Genomic DNA, 13,926 nt, shown 5'->3' with positions numbered 1-13,926 from the left:
CGGTGCACTCACACTGCACTAAGAAGCGATGAACAGAGATTTGTCTTTTTCCATTTCATTTTTAGATATACATAACACTCATAAACTCACAGACTACTGCACATTCCAGAAAGTCTATTCTTTATCTGACAAGGACAGAGACAGAGTACTAACACAAGTGGTACGGATCTTTGCGATATTGGCAGCTTATAGTATTATCAATCTCGTTAGTTAAGCTATGTTGGTTGATAAAACCTTTGAGTTCTGTAAGAAAGGTTCACACCAACACGCTCTACAGGACAATGCAAGCCACCCATCATTGGCTTTATTTACAAGATTACAATGCTCTCTTAACCTATCATTCATGCAGCTGCTTGTTTACACGACATACTGCTTACTGCAGGAAAGAGGTATCTGATAAGCGACAGTTCCTCCACATTCCACAAACTGCATTCTATGTTGTTTCTGGCAAGCAGTTGTCTTCTTCGGTGCTTGGCTGTTGATTCTGCAAATCGATTTCAGCTTTCATGGAGCGGAAAAACTATTTGTACATTAGCAAGTGACATCAACCTTGTTATGTAGTGCAAAATTTCGTGCAAGTGTGGCACAACAGCTATTCCTTTTTGAGCAGCATCACTGTTGGAATGGCAGTCTAGAACAATGGAGCGGTACTTCCTAATCGGGCCCTCTGCAACTAACACCTTTGTTTGAGTGACGTGTTGTGTTTGAATCTTCCCAATGGGCTATGTGTCCCGTTGAATTGTTGCGCTATTCAATTACAGAATAAAAAGGTTGGCATCATGTGCTAATCTGCAAGTAGTTTTTTCCAGCTCCCCATGCAAGCTGAAATTGATTTGCTGAATCGGCACTCAAGCACCAAAGACGATGACTGCCTGCAAGAAACAACATAGGACACAGTTTCTGGAATGCAGAGAAGCTGTCATTTATCAGATACCTGTTTCATGCGGTAAGCAGTATGTTGGGAAATGGGCCACTGCAGGAATGATAGGTTAAGAGAGCATTTTTAAAAGAGGTGAGCGAATGTTGTGTGAGTTAGTGTCTCGACATAGTAAATACCATCGTAAGTAGCGCAGCTAGACAGGACAACAGTGTTCGTCTGTACCTTTCTGTTGTCCTGTCTAGTTGTGCTACATACAATGGCATTTATAAGACAGCATTGTAATCTTGTGAACACGATGGATGGCTGGCGTTACAGTGTAGAGCATGTGAGTGGGAACCTTTCTTTCAGAACACAAATGTTTTATCAGCTAATAGAGTTGAACTAACGAAGTTGATAATAGAAGCTGCAAGAATTGCAATAGGGGGTACCAATTTTGTTAGCACTCCTCGACTGTCCTTGTTGAATGAAGCATTGACTTCCTTGAACATGGAGTAGTTCGCGAGGTGATCAGTATGCCGTATGTTTTGCTAAAATAAAGCGGAAGAAGACACATCTCTCTGCATGGCACCTTGGTTAAGCTTGAGGGCACCACCCCATTCTCTATAAGTGCCTCGTGTGCAATAAACCATTTTACAGCGAAAGCTGTTATGAGATCATTTCACCGGCCGTTTTTGGTGCCGTAGTTGTCCGCCGCCTCCGCCTCCGCCGCCGCCGCCGCCGCCGGTGTCCGTAACCAGTATCGCTCGAAATAAGAAAAAAAACTAAATAAGAAAAAAATTCCAGGATGGAACGAGGTTCGAACCTGGGCCCTCTGCGTGGGAGCCCAGTATTCAACCTCTGAGCCATGCCGGTGCTTGAAACTGCTTTGCAAAAAGGTCCTATACAGGCTTCATGTCGGGAAGGAACCACATTAGCATATGCAATATAGCGTGGTAGAAGAGTAAAATAAGCACCAAGCGTCGCACAACGCGAATTATGTAACCAGGCGTCATACAATGCGAATTGCGCAACGAGTAGGTTGTTGAATGCTTCCAACCCATTACAAAGAGCTCTGCCATAATTCTTCATCGTCATCACGCACATCGTCAACGAAGTACGCATATTGCCTTACATGCGTTTAGCAGGTACCACGGCTGTCTGTAAAATGACGAAAAATGGCACAGTGCCTACTGCCCTACTTCTCAAAAATTACAATGATTTATAGCATAGTGGGTTCCTCGCAAGTGCACTTCTGTTGGTTGCCAAGGAAGCCCATAAGGCTCCCATGATCCATTTCCTCAGGGTCTCAATAAAGTAAATTCTCTCTCTCTCTTGCTCTACGTTTCTCCGGTTAAAGTGTGTTATAAAGCGTGGTGGGACAGTTAAATAACGACCGGGCGTCACACAACATGCATTACGTAACTAGTGGGTCGTTTAAAGCTTCCAACCCATTACAAAGGGCGCAACCATAATTATTCATCGTCATCAACCGCCGCATCAACAAACTGCACATAATCGCTTACATATGGTACCTCGCTTCTTCGCAGAACAACGAATAATGTCGCGCTGGGTGCTTCCAAACTTCCCAAAAATTACGCTTTGTGGCGTAGTGGGTACGTTGCTAATATACCTGTATTAGTAGCCACAGGAGAGTTTATAACGCGCTGTAGAAAAGCCGCTCTTCCAGCTTTCGCTGTGACTGTGCTGCGCTTTCCGCGCAGGCCTGGCGTTTTTTTTTTTGAAAGTTAGTGCACACATTGTCCGTCTTTTTTCGGATTTGTGTTGCTTATGCGCTAAACATTTTTACCAAGTGGGTTGAGGTCACCTATGAGTACAGAAAATAAGATACATTGGAAATTTCAACCACAAACACACACAAGCACAACAGCAAAACCTAGTTAACAGTAGAGAACTTGTAACAGCCAAAGGAAAGTGCAGTTGAACAGTTGATGTTGCCCACACGTTGTGCTTAAATTTAGGTATGTTTCAGAATCCCGGGCAAGCAAAATCAACGAGTTCCTCCACAACGGCGTGCATCACAATCGTGTCGTGGTTTCGGCAATACTCAAAACTTTATTTTCATCCTGCACGCAAATGGCACAATGAAGTCAGCCAAGCATGTGCGTGCAACAGCTTACCCTATGTCTTTCAGAAATTATGACAAATCGGAACATTTTCGAAGCATATGTTTTGACGCCTTCTGCACATCTTTCTACAGGCCTCACAGCAAAGTTACTTGAACACGGGCATGAGCTGGCGCTCTCATGTATAATTCGTTCAGGTGACCTGTCGACGGGTTCAGGTGACGCGCTTTCACATTCATCACCCTCAACACAGATTGTAGCCAGGCAGGCATTATCTTCGCTTTCGTTAGTTGAGTGTTGTGCTGAAAGGTTACTTTCATAATTTGCACCGAGGCGGTCTGGCGAAAAAACGGCTCAACTGCAGCATCAAGTCGGCGATGTTTTTGCCAACGCGATAGGGAGCCGATAGCTTTCTGTTTTCTTTCCATGGCAGACCATTTCGCTCGGAAAGCTAAAAATGACACGTCTGTTGGTTGTCTGGAAGACAATGAGGTCCTGGAGTTCTGACACGAAAAAATAGCAGGACGAACAAGAAGCACATTCCGAAAAGACGGAGAAAGGATATTCAACTTGAAACGCTTGAAACTATACTGACTATACTCCACAGTTATCGGCGGCGACTTCGGTGGAGAGGGAGCGAGGGCGCCAGAGCGGCTTCACGGGCGGCCAATGAGAGGGCATGACACGATGACGTAGAATGACGAAGTGTGTGGCGACCATGGGTGGCGACATGATGTCTCGACTCTCGACGGCGGGAGGAGGAGGCGAGGTTGAGGAGAGGAAAATACTCTTTTCTTCCGCCCTCTCTGGGAGCGCGCCTCAGCAAGCATGGTCTGCGCGCAAAAGAGGTGTGAACAAGGCCCGGTGCGGCAAAACTCAGTAAATTGCCATACCAGATGAAAATATAAACACGCAGTGAAACGCAAAGCTTTTTTTATTAATATCAGTTTCAAACACCGAGTCCATGGTGCTTGCCAAAATGGGGTTGCTTTGATTGAATCTTTTCATTGGAGGTCTCCGGAGATGGGCAGGGTACTAGAGGAGACAATAAAAGGAATAATGAGCAGGACATTGTGAAATGCAAGGAAGACTCAAGCAGCAAAACTGACAAAAAAAAAGAGTTAACGCCAGATACACAGAGCCATTGCGAGAATGGCTCCTAAACCACTGTAGGCACGCTCTTGTTGAGAAAGTTGATGACAGAAAGCTGATGGAATCACCTCTGCAAGTTCACCACCGAGAGTATTTGTTCTTTTGACAATGGCTTGAAATGGAGGCACATCTTTTCTTGCATCATATGCACGTCTGCTTATGGGCTCTGAAAGCCCACCTGGGTGCACACTCCTCCAGACAACAAAGTTTAGTGGCAGTGGCGCAAGTGGGCTGCTCCTGGGACGCCGCCATTGCTGTGGCAGTTCGGTACAAGCGACTTCAGGGGGAGGATCTTTGTAGTTGCTTTCCTTAAAGGGACACTAAAGGCAAATATTAAATCGACGTTGATTGTTGAAATAGCGGTCCAGAAACCTCGTAGTGCTGCTTTTGTGCCAAGGAAGTGCTTATTTTGAAAAAAAAATCACGTTTTTAGTGGTCCGCATCGCGTTAGCGCGCTTCAAATCTCCCGCCTGAAAATACGACTCTCATACGTCACTGCTGCCGTGCCCAACGTTGCCTGCTTTTACTGCGCGGCCGCCGACACTAGTAGCAGCCGAGCGGAAGTAGCGGGACCCACAGTAGCAACAACGGCGCTGCGGCAAAGACTTGCTCGGATGGGCACATTCAAAGCCTTCACCAAGTTGCGGTTGGTCTCGTAATCCTCAGTACGAAAGTGCAGCGAGCACACACGCAGAGGTTTTGACTGTTTAGCACACTGGCGCAATGGCATGACACTAAGCCACTTCGAGCGTAAGGGTTCATTCCGCGGCACCCAGTGAAAAGACACACCGGTTTCCTTGCTGCAGCACTGGCGTTGTGCACCATTCGGGCATCCGGCAATATCACACGCATGCGGCATTTTGTCGAACTTTCTGTCAGAGCGACTTTCACGAGCGCGCAAAACACGCACGGCAGTACGCGATCCCGAAACTACCACTGAGACGGGCGAGGCGCAGTTCGGCGAAAACGGAACCTTTGAACCACGCGCGCAGTTCCCCATGGCAACGCCACGGAGGTTTTGTTTTCCTTGAATCAAGCGGAAACGAACAAACAGCATTTTATTACGTCTTTTGATGCTCGGAATGTTCTTTTTTTACTGCTGCTAGTTTGATTACTAGTGATTTATTGTAGGCCGACTTCCATACGTCATCGGGATCACTTCGAAAATGTCCCACTCGTGGCGCTCATCATGTGATACATTTAGCTTAACTTCTCGGTAAGTAGGGCACTGCTGTTGATAATATTGCCGTTTTAGAAGTTGTCATACATTGGGCTTTCACTCTGACATAAATTGTTATTTGCCTTTAGTGTCCCTTTAAGGCGGCGGTCTCACTCCGGCGGCACGAACACACCGTTTTTGTCACTTTTCCATGACGCGGCAGCTGTTCTCCGTGTTTTATATAAGTGACTTGTATATCATTGAAAAGCTTGGTCTTTGTACATTTCAAATAATTTTATTAAAAATGAGTCGCCCATTAGTATTTAGAGATGGATAGCCAAGAATAAGCGCAAGTTACACGGTTTGGGCTGACTGTGCCTCAGCAATGACCATTTTTTGAAGAATCTGCTACAGTTACAGCACTGTTCTTTGCGTGGCACTTTCAAGACATATTTACCTGTTTCCTCAACGTAGCAAATTCATGTTGGACTTCAGCTTTCTTGTTGCTTAGCTTTTAAAAACCGCCAAATTTAGTAACTTTCGCAACAGACTGTCCAGTAACTATTCGCTAGAGAAAGTTCATTTTTGGGGCGTATGTAGAGCGTAAGGTTTTCCGTCTGAATGCTCAATTTCATCGATGTGCACATGCTACTTTTTAAATTATAATAATCTAAATTTGGCAATATTCTCAACATAAGGACATACCTTGGCCCATTTTCGTGGAAAGCTACTGAAGTTCTGTGGCTGAATTTTCATGTAGAGAAACTAGAGTCCCCGATCTATTTCCTCAACGTATGATTTTTCAATAAAGCTAGCAGAAATGCGATACGAGGCTCGTAAACTATTCTAATTTTCCATGCTGCAAACGTCAACAAAACTGGTGTAATCTTCAATCAGCGCTGAAGTCTGAGCATCTGTAGCTTAAAATATAGCAGTTCCGGTCTCCTGATATAATTATACACACGAATCACACAAATACTGCAGGAATGCTGCGAAATCTACATTATTTCTATCACTACAACGGAAAACTTCCTCTAGCGCCACCTGGACGGACAAAACAAAAGCGTTGAATTTGAAAGTTTCCCGCCTCTCAGAGTGTGGCGTGCAAAAAAATTTTACCTCGGGGGAAATTGTCTTTTCCAACTTCAAACCACACACCACCATCTGTAAGTCTTTTCTTTTTATCTCCCCTCTGCGTTTGTTTGACAGGATAGCATGGCGTGTAGCAGTATGCACATTGCCAATGAAGGCTTCTGCACGCCGCGATCTCACCTGGACTGTTTTTAATATGCGTGACCCCCCAAAAATGCACTGCCGAGACTGCAACCTCGGCTTTTGTACTCCCGTGCAACAGCTCAGAAAGAAGGTGACCCTTCCCTCCGTTGAAAATACCTTCTACAGATCGGGCAAATGTCTTCAGGCGAAAAGAAAGGCCGAATTCTCGGGACGTCCCGTTTGTGTGTGTGCTTGTGCTTGTGACTGCTGTGTCTGAGGTCCCTCTTGGGCAACCACGAAAAAGCGAGGCGTGTGCGGCGACAGATCAAAGGCAGACAAAGGGACAGTGCCCGTGCGATACGAGCGAACTGAGCACACATGCGTGGGCGAAGTATGCTGTGAATATCACCTCGTTTTTTTTCTTTCTTTTTTTGTCAAACGTATAGTTTTCCAGAAGTGTGGTTAAATGTGGGCTAGTTGGCATGAATACACCGCAAAAACAGCACAAATACGAGACAAACTACAGTAGTCCCCGATCTTTCGCAGCAGACTGTCCAGTAACTATTCGCGAGAGAAAATTCATTTTCGGGGTGTATGTAGAGCATAAGATTTTCCTTCTGAATGCTCAATTCTATGGATGTGCACATGCTACTTCTTAAATTATATTCATCTAAATTTGACAATATTCTCAATATAGGGACCTACCTTGGCCCATTTTCATGGAAAGCTACTGAAGTTCTGTGGCTGAATTTGTACGTAGAGACGAAGCCCACCTAAAGGAATGATAAGAACACTGTTTTGTACTTGCTGCATATTTATTTAATTAAACACAGTTAAGGGGGGACGCGGCGCTTCGGGACCGAAAATCGGCCAAAAAATCGAGTTTTCGCAGACCTTCTATTCTTGTTCTCAACATCATTGCGCACCTATTTACAAATTTTCGTAGCTGAAAACCACCACCTTTTATCATTATCCGACTTTAAAAAACCGAAACCGTGCGTCTGGCCCTTTAAATTGAGGGAAAACAGCGCTGGTTTCGGCTCTTCGATACTCGGAAACTAGGCGCTCGATCAGCGCCATTTTAGTCTTGTTTGAAAGAGCGCGTTTTCAGCTGTTTTTTTTATTCGGTAAGCAACCTTGCGTGTCTGCTCGGCTCGAAATACAGGGCCTCAAAGACGAACGGCAGCGCTCATTGCCATTGGCTAAACTGCGCACGTGACCAGAATAGCGCTTTCCGGTTGGCTGCAAGCCCGCTGCGTGCGCGGCCCGACGCCATTTTGAAAGGGTTACCGCTGTGACGCCTCGGAATCGGATAACGCAGTCTGCCAGTGTTGATCGTATCGCCATGCCTGGAAGCGCAAAGAAGTATCGCACCGTGCACGCATTTGGTCGGCGGAAACGTAAGGGTCGCGGGAGGAAGGCTGCGAAGTCGTCGGAGCCCTTGGTCTACTCCGAGGAACGATGCGTTGACGCTCCGCGGCCGTTCAGCAGCGGTGCGACTGAGCGCGTTGCCTCCGACAGCGATGACGGCAGAACCAGTGCTGCAGCGGACTCCGGACGACTACGTGTCGACGCCAAGGTGTTGACAGAGGCCGAAGTCGAAGAAAATCGTGCCCGTGAGAAAGAAACGCTCGAGCGGCTTTCATCGGCGCCGGCAACAGCGCGGAAAATCGATTCCTTCACCGAGAGTTGCAGCGAGGCATCGACGCTCGACTCGGACCACGCCGCCCCTTACTTAGTTATGCACCTCGATGTGTTGAACTCGATAATGGGCGTCGTGTGCTGTAAAGTCTGCCACGGACCGGCTACGATCGTCCGAGGGGATCGTGACTACGGACTTGCTGTCAAGGTATCAGTGCACTGCGAAACGTGCGGCGTGATCGCTAATAAATGGACTTCGCCGCGCGCGGACAACACAAAAACGTGCAGTGCGTTTCAAATAAACCTCCTTGCGGCGAGGGCGATGGTGGCTACCGGCAACGGTCAAACGAAAATGAATGACATTTTCGCGACAATGGGCATCTCGCACCGCGGTATGCACCACAAAACATACCAGTGGCATTTGAAGAATACGTTGGCACCCGCTGCAACGCGAGCGGCGGAGTCCGCTATGAGCGAATGCGCGAACGAAGTCACGGCGATCTACGATGACTTGTGCTTTGGCCACAGGGGAAATATTGCCGTAAGCTACGATGGCACGTGGATGACGCGAGGCCACTCTTCTCACATCGGCGTCGGCTCTGTGATTGAACTGTTTAGTGGCTATGTGTTGGACTACGTCGTTCTAACTTTTGCCTCGGCTGCGAGGTGGGCCCAAAGCCTAGTAGCGATGGCTACGAAGAGTGGAGGGCAAACCACAAATGCCAAAAAAACACGAACAGCAAAGCGGGGCAGATGGAAGTGGAAGCGGCCCTTATTCTTTTTCAGAGGTCGCTTGAACGCCATGGCCTGCGCTACACAACTGTGCTGTGTGATGGCGACAGTAGGACGTTTTCGGCCTTACAAGAGGCCAAAGTGTATGGTTATGTGGAAGTGCAGAAAGAAGACTGCACTAATCACGTCCAAAAACGGATGGGCACCGCTTTGCGTAACCTGCTGCAGAAGCAGAAGTCTGAGGGAAAAAGAGGCCTTGGCGGGAAAGGCAGGCTGACAGGTGAGCTGATTACCAGGCTGAGCAGATATTAAGGCAGAGCACTGAAATCACATGAAGGTGACGTGGGGGAGATGCAAAAGGCTGTGATGGCCACGTACCGCCACGTCACCTCCACTGATGAATGCTCGGACCACAGTTTGTGCCCAGCTGGTGAAAGTTCGTGGTGTCGGCACAATGCCGCAAAAGCGAAGGGACAGCCTGACCCGAAGCACGCCTACAATCTACCGAAGGAGGTGGCCGAGGCACTGCTGCCGGTTTATACCCGGCTTTCCGAAAAGGCCTTGCTTGAGAGGTGCCAGCGAGGCAAGACGCAGAACTCCAATGAGAGCCTGCACTCGGTGATCTGGAGTTTGGCCGCCAAAGAGCATCATGCATCCCTGTTCGCTGTTGAAGCCGCCGTAGCAGAAGCAGTGCTGCGCTTCAACACAGGCAATCTGCACTCAGCAACAGCGATTCTGGATGAAATGGACATGAATGCAACAGGCACCGGCTCCAGGAGGGCCAGAGAAAAAGACCACCGGCGCAGCATGAGCTCCACAAAGAAAAGAACAGCCTCACTGGAACTCCAGAAGCTAGTCAAGAGGAGGCATGAGCGTAGGATGCATTCGGACTATGCTTCTGGTGCATTTTGAGGTGGTTTGGTCACATCTTCTGTAATAAAAATGTGTGCCAACGTTTTTTCTCGATTTCTCAAAACAACAATTTTCATGCGCTTCCCGTTATGGAGAAGCAATATCTCTTGTTCTACTTGGGTTATCACTATGATTTTTTTTTTGCTTCAAAGATAAATCAATGGGATGTGTCATAAAGTAAGTTTGGTTCAAATAACTTTTTCAGAAAATTTTCTACATGGAGCTTTTGTTTAAAATGTCAATGAGGGCATTTTTCACGTCATGTTCAACATCCCACAACTTTGCTTCGAAATGGCTTAGAACAATCATATATACATTACGACACAGTATGAACATCCTGAACGGATTCTGTGGGTTGTACATTGCTATGCAAGGTGTGGTAAATTAGCTAATTAGGCCTTAATTGATGAAGTAGTAGTTCGAGATATCTTGAAAACTATTTGTCTCAGCAAAAAAATAATTACATTTTTGAAATCAGCAGTAAAAACTACATTAACTGTACAAATTTCACCAAGGTACTCTGGAAAATAAAAAAGTTTATGAAAAGTGTAGCATCCCCCCTTAAGCTGTAGACCTCCACGTCAGTCAGATGTATATCACTCGAATGCCTTTGCTGCGGACTTCCCTTCATTTATGCGTCATCAGCATTCGGACGAGGAACAACAATGGCGAGGCAAGTGTGCCTGTCATGAAAGTAACCCATCACGTTCAACCGTGCTTGTTCTATCAGATTGCTAGATCAGGCTACAAGCGGCAATTTCGCAGGATACGCTCGCTTTGACCCGCCGTGTATGGAACACCTTAGCGGGTTATGTGTCGCACGGTTTATCTCGTGGACGTGGGTTCGATTTCCACCTTCAACAGGCACATTTCCACAGCAGCGTTTCCCGAAAGCGTTGACAAAGCAACTTCGTCATAGAGGGTGTTGCCCCTGGCGTCCACTTTGCAAACACCTGTAAAACTTCTCCTTCCCTGACTGCTTTTCTCGCTCTAAGCGTGTTGACCCATCCACATTCCAGCGAAGGCGCAGGATCAGCACCATGGCTTCTCAAAACGTACTTCAGGAATGTCACGCCTCATTGCAAGTTTCCTCTTCCACCTAGAGAAAGAAGAAAACGAAAGAAAGGAAAGGCAGGGATTAGTGGCGAATGGGAAAAAAATTATTCGTCTGCTCGGCTTTCGTGTGGACAACAAACTTGCTCGCATATGCGCAGTAACTATTTCGCAAGCCGTCAGTTAGTGAGCCATATTCCCCCGACTGCAGTGACAAGTGCGGATGGCTATGTGAGCTGTAGCATTCCCAGCCGCGCTCAGCAAAACAAACGTCACGCGATCCGACGCCTTCTGAAGTTTGGAAACACGATTTTCAGTATGTCGTCTTCTCGGTGAAAGATGTATTTGCGAGCGTAATAATTATACACTCATGACGGTTACACATCTGCTTTGTGAATGATCATTGTATCCTCGAAAATCATTGATGTGACTGCAATTTGCTTGTTGCAGTGCACGGCGACTGATTTAGCGGAGAGGTAGCAGAAATAAAGCTTTGACTGCATGAAATAGTTTGACAACACGTGCACAATTTGCGCTATATGTGTCATGAGTAAAGGGGCACGGGGCGCGCGCCGGACAGCGCAAGGCGTCGATGGTGTGCGGGGAATGGAAAAGTACCCGATGGTGTGCAACCCCGCCACGTCGACGCAAGCCATTGGCCGGAGAAAGGCGCGTGCCACGCGACCCGAGCCAAGGAGAGAGACCACGGAAGAAGAGTTGGTCATTGTTCGGTGGGGTATTTGAGGAGCAAGGTGGTGCAGGCCAGCGTCGCGTCCGCGACGGGAACAGCAGGGCTGAGTTCTGGAGGCAGCGTTGTGCATGCCCCGGGAGGGTGGCCGTCGACTTCGGGGTCTACCGAGCGTGGCGTCCCGGGCTTGCGGCAGCCTCATCACGCAGTTCTCGTGGCACCTGCGGCACTACCACGGCTCGGCAAGACGACGACGACCCACCAACAATCACCGCAGAGCCACGTCGACAGTTCGAGTCGGTGGTACTGAGGAGAGGCCGACAGTTAGGCCTAACTGGGAGAAACCGGTGTTCTCCGAGAGGAAGGAAGCATTGGCGAGGAAGACGATCAGCGAGGCGTCTGATCGACGGCGACGGCCCGGAGATGTCTACAGGAGCTGCGAAGTCGAAGGACTCTGGTCATACATTTCCAGGAGAGAGAGAGAGAGACGCCTCTTTTCTGGACAGTTGCACGGGAGTGCAAAGGCTTTCTGGGCCGTGCTTTTTTTTGGGGGGGGAGAAGGGGGGGCGTCACACACATTAGAAACGTTTCAAAGGAGATATTGGAAGCAACAGTGCCTCTGAAAAGAATTGACTAGTTGCAGCAGGGACAGGCTCTTCGCCGTCGCGTGCTGAGACGGCGGAGAGCGCATTTTGTCTTTTTTCCAAACGTGACTTGGTGGCGTCTTCTGGTGGCTCAAAAAGAAAGTACACTGGAGTGGGACCGTCACCTTCAACATTGCAAGAAGCTTGACGACGCAACTCTATGACTGCATGCCCCACTCAAGCCTGCTGCACAGTGACATCCCGCAGACTTCACAGTTCCAAAAGCATCTAACTTAATTTGCACAGTGTAAGGTTTTGATGTCTGTCTCTGGCTGCAATAGCACGTGCACTTCACCAGTACATCCCCAGGGCTGAAAGAAACCAAAATGATTGTTATTTTACAGCTTTCAAAACACACAGCCGGGTACTTCATATTTGCGCTTCAACATAACAGAAAACAAGCCCCCCACTTCATATGATGCACCTGTTCAGTACAAAAGCAAGATAAAAGTAAAGAAAAGAAGCAATATGTTCATACGTCACAAAATTTAGAGCTCTACAAAAACTGGTGCTTCATGCATAAAAAAAATGACAGGTTCAGGGAAGACACACATACACCGCACACTTGTGGTATCTGTCTTTAACCTCTGTCATGTGCATCATTCTTCTTGCAAGGCTCTGAAGAACTTTTTTTTTCTTTTTTGCATGAAACACTAGTTCACATGCCATAAAAATGAATCATTGCAATGACATTTGCTGATGCACTGCAAGCAACGCTTTGGCATTGCAAGTATACAGCAATATGTTGATAAAGCATCGAAGAAGAATGATTTAGACCTATGGAGACACGCTGTTTACAGTTCTCCATTTCCACAAATGCAGTCACAGTGAAAACATACGAAACACTGAAGTTAAAAAGAAGCAAACAACGCATTATGCTTCACCGACTTTTCGGTGGTGCTGTACAACAACGCCGCTAGAGAGCGAATACGAAAAAAAGAAAAATAAGGGACCGTTTTACTTTTAGACCAAATCTCTGTTTGGATGAGCTTATATACAAGCAACATTTAATCATCTGAACAGTGCGTGCAGCTTCCTGAAAAACCGGCCAGATGTGCCGCCTCCAAAGCGCCCTTGCCACTTCTGAAGTGCCTTGCGAGTGAACCACTGCTTACGACGCAACGCTTCAGTCCGCTGTCACCTTATAACTATTGCCACTAAGCCATCGGTCAGCAGTGCCGGTGCAGGTAATAGCTATGCAGGGCGTGCTCGTCGCTATTACAAGTGGCACACGTGGTGACGGTAGGGCTTTATAAGTACACTAAATTAGTTAAAGAACCGATACTTGTCGCAGTTTGCTGCCACAATGGTCGTACTTGTGCGAAGTGGACACTACGAGTATAGTGACGTGCAGTGTGCGGCGTTGCTCGTAGAGTAGCCAAGCACCTATGCGAAAAAGCGCCGCACAACACAGGAAATGCCACACTAGAGACGACACAGGGTAACATATATACAGCTGCGGCAGTAAAGAAGCCAAAAAGCCAGTAATATAAGGTCACTATACGTATGCACCTTGACAATCAGGCTACACGGACCGAACACTGATCCGTGTAAGATTCGCAATGCAGCTTGTAGCTGTGCTGCGACGTGCGGCTCGAAGGGCCAGACAGGCTCTGCCTGGCGCAATAGGTGTTAGCACCTCTTTGAGAGAAGCTGTCGGGTATAACCAACAAGTCCGCAAGCCACTCGAGGTTCTTGTGAGACAGTGTCTACGTGCGGTCAGCGTGGTGCTGCTGCTTGCTGCTGCCGCCACCTCGAACGAGTGAACAAAACATGGCAGGAGACCT

The sequence above is a fragment of the Rhipicephalus sanguineus genome, chromosome 8, assembly GCF_013339695.2.
Source record: "Rhipicephalus sanguineus isolate Rsan-2018 chromosome 8, BIME_Rsan_1.4, whole genome shotgun sequence".
In the NCBI taxonomy this organism is placed as follows: domain Eukaryota; kingdom Metazoa; phylum Arthropoda; class Arachnida; order Ixodida; family Ixodidae; genus Rhipicephalus; species Rhipicephalus sanguineus.
This window is presented reverse-complemented; position numbering follows the sequence as displayed.